Genomic DNA, 12,677 nt, shown 5'->3' with positions numbered 1-12,677 from the left:
TCATCAAGTTATCCTCATATTCATACTCCCCCACATATAACTCACTCAACCTTCATCATAATTTATATACCACACATTTTAAAAACTACATATCATCATTATCATCATCATCAAACATATAATCATATACAATGAATCATACAACCACTTCATTCAATCCTATCTTAAAGGTCACTAGCCTAAGTTTCACGAAACATTACATATTACATAGAGGAAACCGAAACCATACCTTGGCTGATTCTCATGCAACTCAAAATACCAAGCTCAAACTCAAGGCTCCAAAACCATCAAGCTCACTCCAACAACATCAAACCTCAATCTAACATCATATAACATACAAAAAAATCACTAGGGCTAACTTAAAACATTAAACCACAAGAGTTTGAAGAGACTTACCTTATCCAACGATATTAGGGGTAAAACCTAACAATATTCCAATGCTAAATCACCCCTAAATAAACAAAATCATAAAATCTATTAAAAAACTATAACAAAAAATGCACAAAAGTTAGGGTAGGAAATTGAAGCTTTAGTTTTGATTTCTTACCAGAAAAACTTAGTTAAAAATGAAGAGCTAAATCAGAGCTTTGCGTGACCACAAATGACTCGTCAATCGGAGCTCCGTAGCTCAAGATATGGCCAAATGAAAAAGAAGGTGAACAGTACCCCCTCTTCTTCTTTCATGCTCGAACCCTCACTCTTTCTTTGGGGAGAAATGAGCTGAATGCTCATTAAATAGCCTTATATATGTTGGGCCTTGGGTCCAGTTTGGATCCAGTCTAACCCGTTAGTATTTTTTGTCCGTTTGGCCCACTTTGGGCCAAAACCTTTAAGATTAGTGCCCGATTTTATATTCTAAATTATTTTTGTCCTTTCATAATACTAAATCCAATTTTCAAAATCTTATTTTTCTCAAAATACAGTACCGAATAGATTAGAGCCGATACTGCCGGTTTAAGCACCGGTACACATTTTTACAAAAATCTTTCGCAAAAGATACATTTTCCAACTCAGAAAAATTCATTGAATTCGAATTTCACCTTTATATTTTAAAAAGAATATTTCTTTTATATTTTGTACCTATTTCGGGCCATTAAATTATTATTTTATTAAAACGGTTATTCCGGTTCTTACACGCCAACCGTCGTACTTTAAAGGAGGAAAACAGAAAGAAGAACGTAGAAAACAAATGATAAGGAATTGTGTTACCAACCAAAGAGAATTAACAGAAGATGACACATGAATTTTTTATCAGAACTTGAAGAAAATTAGCAAGAAAAAAATTAACGGCAAAGAAGAATAAGACACATTAATTAATTGAAAGCAGGCAGAGGAAAGATCAAACCAAGAAAGAAGAAACCAAGCAGCAGCGAAGATGTTTTCTATTAGCCTGGAAACAAGATGAAAGACACAAGAGTTAGCCAGTAAAGTAGATGAATCAAATCTTCCACCATCGCTAATAGATAGGCCACCTATTGCACTTTTATTAACTGTACTAGTGCAGCTGCCACCTTCGTATTTTTTTCAACTATAACAGGCATAATACCCCATCCATCATACTACTACAAGTAGTTGTAATAGCTAAACTGCTTATAAAGATTACTTCTATTTCTTTATCACATGAATTATTAACAAAATATCCATAAGAAATGATAAAACCACAAGGATGTAAATTCTATATTTTCTCTTTGCTCATGCACCCACACAAACATTTATGCCATGAAAAAATTAGCAAGCAAGCCCCTTACTAAGGATCTCAATAAAGTATAAGCCAAACAAAAATTGTTACCTTTTGTCAAGGTCCTACAGTTGCAGTTACAGCTGGTGGGTTTTTTACATGCCAATGGAAAAACAAAACACAGGTTTAGATGTTCATATGAAGTAAGAAAAATAGAAGACACAAATCAAATTCAGTACTTTAAACTATTAATAAATAACAGTTTTTGATTTAGCATTATTGATATGGACTTTAAAACTCTGCCATAGAAAATTTTGTAAAAGCATTAATGATTTACGAATTTCACTTCTTTATTGCAATACCTATCCTTGGCTAAGCATTTTTTATTTCTTTGACTTCTTCATGGCCAAAACATCTCCTGTGCCTTTAGCATGAGATACCCTTACCTACAATTTTCAAAAAAAGTAAAGAACATAACATAAAGGTGCTAGATTTTATAACAAGAGGTTAAATCTGATGCATTTATACTATCGACAAATCATATTCACTAATCCTTCTATTGAGACAATTATTATTAGAGTTGAACATTTCTATTAAATGGTAATGCACAATTGGCCTAGGGTGACTGTACAAAAATGATTCACTGATAACAAAACAAAATTAAATCATCTTAACAAATCATTAGATACTATATATGAAAAGAATCCAAAGTTTATAATATAACATGATCTAAAATATTTATTATGTACCTCACCAAAAGCACATTTGTCAATTACTATTAATTTCTCAAAATTATCAACTCCAACTTTACTTCTTTGAAGCCTCATAAACTCGATTTCTCTCTAGTCCAAATTTTGCACCATATCCTCCTACTCTTCAACTAATATTTGAGCTTCATGTACTTTTCTTTGTAGCTCTCTATATCTGAGAACACATCAATAATAAGGAATTAAGATCAATACTTCTTTTTTTTCCTCCATTTGGCAATTAGTGACACCAACTTTATGCGGTGATGAAGTAAAATTTACTTAAGTCACTACACCAATCAACTAGTACAAATTTATATTCAACAATATATGACATTCTTTCTCTCTTCTAATTTACATATACCAACCAAAGAGAAACAAAATAAACCCAGTTAATAAAGCGCCGCTGTCTATCGTACGTCGTGTAGTGAATTAGGTGAACAAAATGAGAAACAACTAGAAGGATCCAACACAACCAGTCAATAACTTCGGCTATAACCTATTCAAACTTAGTGAAATAGTGCACTGAGGATGGTGCAACTACAATAATTTAGATCAGAAACCAGCACAATACAATGAGGATGTATATTAGTGATTTAGTACAAATAGAAGATACAAGAGAACCAAGAGAGTGAATTTAGGAAGTTATTCTATAGATATTGCATGTTAAATAATGATGAACAACTATTGCATTGTCTAATTAAGGAATGTACATAAGAATGAGTGAAAAAAATTGCAACTAAAACTAGCCAGTTTTGGTGATAAAAAGGGGAAAAAGTAGGATCAGAAATGAATGAATTCTCCAAAAAGTATGGTACCTAATAATGATAGCAACAAGATAGTCTATGGACATATGCCTCTGATCTAGCAATCAAGAGCAATATTTTTATTATATGAGATATGTGAATCATGAATACTTTGAAACTTACCTTTCTGAAATACTAATATATCATAAATAAAGAAGATGCTGTGAAGAATTAACAATTAACTTTATAAAACTTTGGTAGGTAAAAGAACTTTTGATTAATGCTACCTTTTAGCCTAAGTGGAAAAACTTTGTCAACCATAAGTTACAATAAATATTATTCATGCTAATTTCATTAGGGCTTCACTGTATATTCATTATAACACTTATGAACAAGAACAAAATATTACAAAAATACAACGGTAACCAATAACACAGGGATGCATCACTTCAACACTAACAGAGTCAGGAAAAAAGATTACATTAAGCATAATCTTTTGATAAACTCATAACTATACCATCAATGGTACAATTCAACATACACTAATTTCAAAATAAAAATAGAGCAATCGAACTATAACTTTGAAAGAGAAAGAGTCACATACTTGCTTATTAAAATCCATGAAAATAAAAAGTTGAGCTCCTCCTCCATTCACTGAGGAAAACTAGCAAATAGTATGTGTGCATATTCCATAAAAATACCAAAATATACAAGATAATGAGTTAATGCTATATCTAATATTATGAGAACAGAAATGGAGTCAGGGATGGTATCGTCGGCGGGTAGGAACTGCATGGAGGATGATGGCAGCTGCAAACTGTGTGGAGGGCGATTGCAGCTGTGACTGCATAGAAGACCATGACGACGGAGGATCACGACTACGCAAAGTGTGGTCTACAGCATACAAGACGACGATGGATTAGTGGCTATGAGGGAGGAAAAGAGAGAGTAAAGGAGGACAGAGGGTGCAAGAGAATGGAGAGGCAGAGATGAACTGGAGCACGATGGTAAGGGTGTGCGTGGGTGGAGGAAAGAAAGGTGATAGAGGATCAAGAAGGGCACAATGACACTGCGGCGGATGAGCTTGCAATGCAATAATGATTGAGAGAAGAAAAAACACATAAGGGTGGGTTTTAATTGGTAAAGGTGTTTAGTTTAGTAGCGATTTTATGCTCAACTGCCACTAATTTCAGCGATTTGGTTGCGCATCTCCAAACCGATGCACAACTACCACAACGTTTTCATTTAGCGGCTATTTTTTACCGCTGCTATTTAACTGCCGCAAACTTCCACATCCAGCGCAGTGGGTCGCGTACGCAATGTTTCCCTGGATGAATACCAAGTTGGATTTGTGCCTTGAATGAGTTTAATCTTCTTCCTTGCTCCATGCTTTCCTTATCCTTTTATTCTACTTATGCTCTTAACCCTTTAAGTTCTTGAAGAACTAATTAAGAAAAATTTATCAAGGAATCAAGTGGATTAAAATAGCAACTTATATTTGGATAAATTAAATCCAAAAGATCATAATTCACAAGTTAAAAGCATTCAGAAGAAGAATCTACAAAAACACTCAATCAAGTTGAAATCATGTAGGATAGTTGACGAAACCCATGACTTTTTATCCAATTTTAACTAGAGAAATTGGGCTCGATCACACTGTCACCGTATAGCACCTAACCCTCACCCAAATCACCATATAGAGGAATTACATTACACAAAAGCAAACATGATAGCAGAGATTGAGAACAAATTTTGTTTCTTATTTTTATTTTCTCTTTGAGTATTTTTAATAATAAACACTACATATAATGTTGTTGCTGTTGTTATCACTTCTGCTTTTTCATCAATCAAAAAGTATAAATTCAGCAAGTTTGGTGTCCCGAGGACCTTAATCAGTGATGGAGGCAACCACTTCTGTAACAAACAGTTGGATTCTCTTCTCCAAAGATATGGAGTCAGGCACAAAGTGGCAACTCTTTATCACCCTCAGATAAGTGGTCAGGTGAAGATCTCTAATCGAGAACTCAAGCAAATTTTAGAGAATACTGTGGGTGCATCAAGGAAGGACTGGGCTAAGAAGATAGACAATGCTCTTTGAGCATATCGAACAGCCTTCAAGACCCTATATTGGAATGTCACCATACCAACTTGTCTATGGCAAGACTTGTCACTTGCATGTGGAGTTGGAACATAGAGCGTATTGGGCAACAAAGTTTTTGAACTTTGATGTCAAGGCTGTGGGAGAGAAGAGGTTGCTCCAACTTAATGAACTAGATGAATTTCGAGTTGCAGCTTAGGCAAAAATGCCAAGATATACAACGAAAAGACCAATTTGTGGCATGATAAGAAGATTTCTTCATGAACATTTGAACCTGGACAATTAGTATTGCTTTCCAACTCAAGATTAAAACTCTTCCTAGGAAAATTAAAGTCTAGGTGGTCAGGGCTCTTCACCATCACTAAAGTCTCACCATATGGTCATGTGGAGCTTTTGGAAGAAAGTTCGAGAAGGAAATTCACTGTCAATGGTCATCAGCTCAAGCACTATCGGGGAGGTAAGATTGACCGCAAAAGGACTACTCAACTCTTTACTTAGAGGGGTGAACCGTCAAGATAATGAAGTTAAAGAAGCACTTGTTGGGAGACAACCCAATGCTTAGTGTCCTTTGATTTCTTGTTTCTTTTATCCACTTAGTTTTTCTTTTGGTAGCTTTAATCCATGCATGAAGTGACAAGAGTTTTTCTTATGGGCTTTGGTGCATGCAACACCCCAACAATTATTCTTCCCCAGACCGTGGCATCCCATACGTCCCACATGAATTATAGTGCATCCAATGTACCTAATTTCACACTTCTAGAGGCCATTTTTTCATCCCACATTGTACATTAAGCAAGCCACATGCCACGGCCAAACAAGGATCACGCGTACGCATCCTCAATGTGTACACACAATTGAGGTATCAAAGGAGGTCACACATACACATCCTCCATGCGTACGCGCATTTTCGGTTTGCCATCCCACGTGAAAATGATGCGTCCCACTCATCATGCATTTTGGTCCCCCCAGGGGCATGTATGGCACTCAGGTGCACGGTCAAGAGGAGCACCTTCCATGCCCCACATTTTACCTCCCTGGGCCAATTTAAATGCATACATGTTTTGTGAGATTAAGATACTACCACCAAACCTTATTCCTTGCATGACAATGCATGCATCTCCCTTATCTTATGGCCATCAATCATATTCATTTCATCTTATGCATGATTTCCTTTATTTTCTTTGCAGTATTTTGTCTTCCTGCTTTGATTTTTCTTTTGACTTTTGTAGGAGCATGTGACCATTTTTAGAATCTCTACAAGCTTGCATTTTCTATTCCTCTGAGCAGCTCACATGCATTAGGTTCTTATTGGCATAATTAGTCCTTCATCAATCACTCAAGAATCCACTTTTTCTATGAAGTCATGCATGCTACTCTACAAGTCTCAGGTCTCAATGACCATCATTATCAAGGATAAGGAATTGATTGCTTTTGTCATGACTTACCCCTCTCAAACATGCATTGGTCACTTCTCTCTAAGCTTGAATTAACCCAATACCATATCTATAACACACTCTATCTCAGGCCTCACACACCTTGTCCTTTTTTCATAGTTGGTCTCGAATACCCTAACCTCTATGCAAATATTAGAATTGCAAGTTTTAACCTCCACCATCTATTTCACTTTCCTTTCTCACTATATATCACCTTCCACACATTTTCTCCAATCACAATCACCTTACACCTCTATTTCAACACCCGAAACCTTATTCCTTTCCCATTCTCTAATTTCTTCATAGTCACCACAGTTCACTTATCCAAACCATTTTTCTTTTGCTTCATCATTTTTCTTCTCTTTCTTTGATTGCGGACAAGCAAAATCTTTAAATTTGGTGTTGGTTTTGATATAGCAAGCTATATCAAAGAAAATGGCTCCTAAGAAATCTTCTTCTTCAAACAAAAGGAAGGGAAAGGAATCAGTGACATCCTCATATGATTTAACAAGGTTCCTATCCAGCTTTTATGAAAATCTATTATATACATCTGTTTATGGCAAGATGATTATTTCTGAGGCGCTATTCAATCTTAAAAGGGGAGAATACCCTGAGATTATTGTCCAAATTGAAATAAAGAGATGAAAAGTTTGCTGTGATCCTATCCCAAAGGTGGGGTAACTACTAATGCAAGAATTTTATGTAAATACATGTCTCACCAATTGCACAAACTTATGAGGAAAGACCCTTGAACTACAAGAGCTTTGTGAGAGGTAAGGAAATTGATTTTAGTTTGAAAAGCATCCGAAGGGTCCTTAGATTGAGAATCTCAACCTCATCATCATCGGAGGTGACATACACAAAGATTATAAGGAGTGGAAGTGCATCAAATATGAGGGTGGCTTCTGAGACGATATTATGAGCACTGTGGTTCCCATGAAAATTAAAAGTTTTTCCGAGTTGGTCAACAAGAGTTGAGTGATGGAAGAGTGCTCAAGAAAGACTGTGATGGCAAGGAGTGACCGTTAGAAGTCCTGTGAAAAGGGATCAAGGCAAAGGTTTTGCCACAAGGGGCCAAGAATTTAAGAGGAGTGGATACGCACTGCAATGCACCTAAGGCTAGAATGATTTTAGAAGGAATGATAACCGCCAAGGAAGTAGTAAAGGGAAGCAGGCAAAGGTTTTTTCAAATGATTTTTCGTGCCAACAGTGTGGGAACTATCACCCAAATAGGTTGTGCAGGACCGGGCTAGGTCTATGCTTTAATTGCGGGTTACTGGGGCATATGTCCTGGAATTGTCCATGTGGGAGAACTCAGGATACTAGTCGATCGCAACAACAAGGCGAGGTAATTGTGAAATTGATAACCAAACTTTAGTTGCTTTGTTTGATACTGAGTATCACATTCATTCATATCACATGACAGAGTTGAGGAATTAGGGCTGAAGTTATCCGAATGAGTTTATGACTTGTATGTGCATAGATCAGCTTCTCAGATTGTGAATTTTTGTATCCAAAGCCTGAGTTAAGTAGAACCTTTTCCGAAACTAGAAGATTGTTTGAATTCCCAATGGAGGATTGTAGGTGAGTATTAAATTATTATAGATGAACGTAAGCGGACTGAGCTCGTGAATTACAACATTTATAGGTTATCTCACCTTGCACGCTCTTAGGGTATTTATCTCTTAAGTCGCGTATCAAGGAGAAGCAATCGAGGATCGTTACGACTTCACGAATCGAAGGATGTTGCTAAACTTCAAAAGAGCGCTATATACACACACTGCGTATACAAAGCCGGTTGATGGTATTCAAAGTGAAAGTATTCGAGGAAATGAGTATCAGGAGTATGTTCTTTTAGCCGCTAAATTGTTAAGAGACGAATAGAACTTAGACCAAATTTCGATAGCAAAAAACTTTCTCCAGGATATACCTGAATTTTTCCTTCTCCGAAAGATAGAATTTGCAATAGAGTCAGTTCCAGGAGCAGGACCAATTTCAATCGCACCGCATAGAACATTGTCGTTAGAGCTGGCAGAACTTAATATTCAATTGAAGGAGCGCCAGATTTGTTAGTAAAGAAGTCCCATCGATAAAGGTCACTTGGAGTTGAGCCAAAGTGGAAGGATTATCCATTCTGTTATAGGAGAATAAATTTTGAGGCTAAAATTTCTTTTAAGGTGGGTAGGATGTAAGACTTGGAAAAATATTAATTAGATAATTAATTAATTGATTAGCTAAGAGTGAGTTAAGACGGTTTTAAACTACCAGGACTTGATTAAAAATTTAAAATTTGGAAATTAATAAATAAAAATCGAACTTAAAAAATTAGTTGGGGCACAAAAATATAAATAATTACAGAAAAATGCGTACCGACATTATAATTAACTGTACATGTTTAAGTTTTTTCGGTACTATGTATGAGAAAAATAAAACTATAAAAATAACCATAAAAATATTTAGAATAAAAACCGAACCCCTTATCTTAAAGATTTTAGCCCTAGGTGGGGCTAAGGGACAAAAATTATGAAATTGCTTCTCATTTAATGGTTAAAGGGTGTGACTCAACGCCCCTTTGATGGGCCATGAGTTGGTGCTCGAAGCTTGAAATCGAATGACCTTTACCTTGAATTAAATCTGGGAAGGAGTACTTTAAAACTGTTAAAGAACGGAGGAAAAATAAATTTGTAGGAAAAGTTATAGGGTTTAAAAATCGGTGTTGAAAACTAAAAATTACATATTTTGTTTTATGGTGTGTGTGTGCGCATAGGGGTGTGCGTGGGCATAAGACAATAAAAATACACTTGTGTATACGCACAGGGTGATGCGTACGCCTATTCTGGGAAGCTTGCTGATCTATGCATGTGCATAGAGGTGTACGTGCACATGACGTTAAGATTTTTGCTAGTAAAGAATTTGTAAAAATATAGTCGCGTTGTGAGTATAGATTCTAAACCTACAGAAAATCTCTTCGCACAAACGTTTTGGTTGTCACAAGTAACAAAACCCAATAAATTTATAAACCGAAGTATTCAAACCTCGGGTCGTCTTCTCAAGGAATTGCAGGGAAGTATGATTTATTATTGGTTATGGAAAAATAGTGTTTGGGTTTGAAAAAGGTTTTAAGCAAGAGAAATAGATTGCAATAATTAATAAATTAATAACTAATAAAACTCTTGGCAAGGTATGAAAACTGGAAGTCCTATCCCAGTTATCCTTATCAATTGTGATGAGAATTGGATTTTTCTCCCACTAAGTTAACCTCCAACTATGAAGGTAAGTCAAGTGGATGGAATAAGTTTGATTCCTCAAGTCCTAGTCTTTCCTTGGAAAAGGCTAGAGTTATTGGAACTCGAGTTAATTCTTGAAGAATTCCAATTTTCAGTCGACAATGAGTTTGACAACTCAAGAGTTACCAATTAATCAATTAAAGCCAAGAATATAAAAAGCTAAATTGAAATCATAAATATCCGGAATACCTCAAATTATATTGAATGAAGATGTCAATTCTGACATGGACAATATTCATAAGCCAATTGGGCAACATAAATCAAACACAAATAAAAGCTTTAGAGTAAACAAAAATAGAAGAGAAACATAAATTATTGAACCTGATATGAAGAAACAATCCTAATCCTAATAGAAATCCTAATCCTAATCCTAAGAGAGAGGAGAGAACCTCTCTCTCTAAAAACTACATCTAAAACCTAAAATTGTGAGTAATGATTGAATGATCTGATTCTGCTCCACACCAAGCCTCTAATCTGTATTTTCTGAGCCGAGAACTGGGTCAAAAATAGCCCAGAAGTCACTCTCTACGCTTTCTGGTCCGTACAGGTCGCGGCAAAGTGACGCGGAGGCGTCGTCCACGCATTTGCGTGGATTGAAGTTCGCAAATGCGACGCGGGCGCGTCATCCACGCGTTTGCATCCTCTAAATTTGGGGTAGCTATGGCAAATTATATATCGTTGCGAAGTCCCGGATGTTAGCTTTCCAACACGATAGAAACTGTATCATTTGGATTTCTGTAGCTCAAGTTATGGTCGTTTTAGTGCGAGAGGGTCAGGCTGACAGCTTTGCAATTTCTTCAACTTCTTGTATTCCTTCCACTTTTGCATGCTTTCTTTCCATCCTCTGAGCCATTCATGCCCTGTAATCCCTGAAATCACTTAACACACATATCACGGCATCTAATGGTAATAAGAGAGGATTAATATTAGCAAATATAAGGCCAAAGAAGCATGTTTTCAATCATAGCACAAAATCAGAAAGGAGAATATAATCCCATGCATTTAGTATGAATAAGTGTATGAAAGATTGATAAAATCCACTCAATTAATGACGAGCGGATAATTTATACGCTTTTTGGCATTGTTTTTAGGTAGTTTTTAGTAAGTTCAAGCTACTTTTAGGGATGTTTTCATTAGTTTTTATGTTAAATTCACATTTCTGGACTTTACTATGAGTTTGTATATTTTTCTGTAATTTCAGGTAATTTCTGGCTGAAATTGAGGGACTTGAGCAAAACTCTGAAAAAGGCTGACAAAAGGACTGCTGATGCTGTTAGAATCTGACCTCCCTGCACTCGAAATGGATTTTCTGGAGCTACAAAACTCCAATTGGCGCGCTCTCAACGGCGTTAGAAAGTAGACATCCAGAGCTTTCCAGCAATATATAATAGTCCATACTTTATTCGGAAATTGACGACGTAACTTGGCGTTCAAGTACATGCTGCTGTCTGGAGTTAAACGCCAGAAACAGGTCATGATCCGGAGTTGAACGCCCAAAACACGTTATAACTTGGAGTTCAACTCCAAGAAAAGCCTCAGCTCGTGGATAGATCAAGCTCAGCCCAAACATACACCAAGTGGGCCCCGGAAGTGGATTTATGCATCAATTACTTACTCATGTAAACCCTAGTAGCTAGTTTATTATAAATAGGACTTTTTACTAGTGCATTAATCATCTTTTGATCACTTTAGATCTTAGGAATCTCTGGACGCCTAGTCCTTAGACCATGGGGGCTGGCCATTCGGTCATGCCTGAACCTTTCACTTATGTATTTTCAACAGTGGAGTTTCTGCACACCATAGATTAAGGGTGTGGAGCTCTGCTGTACCTCAAGTTTCAATACAATTACTATTACTTTCTATTCAATTTTCTTTTATTCTTATTCCAAGATATACGTTGCACTTTAACTTGATGAATGTGATGATCCGTGACACTCATCATCATTCTCACCTATGAACGCGCGTGACTGACAACCACTTCCGTTCTACTCTAGGCCGGTCGCATATCTCTTAGATTCCCCAACAGAATCTTCGTGGTATAAGCTAGATAGATGGCGGCATTTATGAGGATCCGGAAAGTCTAAACCTTGTCTATGGTATTCCGAGTAGGATTCTGGGATTGAATGACTATGACGAGCTTCAAACTCCTGAAGGCTGGGCGTGATGACAAACACAAAAGAATCAAGGGATTTTATTCCAACCTGATTGAGAACCGACAGATGATTAGCCGTGCTGTGACAGAGCATAGGACCATTTTCACTGAGAGGATGGGATGTAGCCATTGACAACAGTGATGCCCTACATACAGCTTGCCATGGAAAGGAGTAAGAAGGATTGGATGAATGTAATAAGAAAGTAGAGATTCAAGAGGAGCACAGCATCTCCATATGCCTATCTGAAATTTCCACTATTGATTTACATAAGTATTTCTATCCCTTTTATTTTCTATTTATTATTAATTTTTGAACTCATCATAAACCAATTTAATCTGCCTAACTGAGATTTACAAGGTGACCATAGCTTGCTTCATACCAACAATCTCTGTGGGATCGACCCTTACTCACGTAAGGTATTACTTGGATGACCCAGTACACTTGCTGGTTAAGTTGAACGGAGTTATGATCACACCAGGGATTATTAAGATCCCAATTTATCACACCATGATCTCTTTGGGGTATTTTTGATTTCA

The 12,677-nt window shown here is 36.5% G+C and overlaps 1 long non-coding RNA gene across 2 annotated transcripts; it reads right to left on the bottom strand.

Annotated features, from left to right (window-relative positions):
• On the bottom strand, positions 1 to 4,273 carry LOC112697028 (uncharacterized). 2 transcript variants are annotated; one of them, XR_011862514.1, is made up of 6 exons: positions 3,775 to 4,273; positions 2,041 to 2,124; positions 1,790 to 1,821; positions 548 to 1,390; positions 397 to 451; positions 1 to 319 (listed from the first exon to the last, which is right to left on the bottom strand). It is a non-coding gene; the product is annotated as an uncharacterized lncRNA (long non-coding RNA). The 2 variants fall into 2 exon arrangements; XR_003810878.2 differs by lacking the exons at positions 1 to 319; positions 397 to 451 and adding an exon at positions 2,428 to 2,602 and having other exon boundaries at positions 1,188 to 1,390.
• Positions 4,274 to 12,677: the final 8,404 nt, after the last annotated feature.

This window comes from Arachis hypogaea, chromosome 6 (genome assembly GCF_003086295.3).
Source record: "Arachis hypogaea cultivar Tifrunner chromosome 6, arahy.Tifrunner.gnm2.J5K5, whole genome shotgun sequence".
Lineage (NCBI taxonomy): Eukaryota > Viridiplantae > Streptophyta > Magnoliopsida > Fabales > Fabaceae > Arachis > Arachis hypogaea.
Note: the sequence above shows the minus strand (reverse complement) of the source record. Positions and strands in the feature narration are given on the sequence as shown.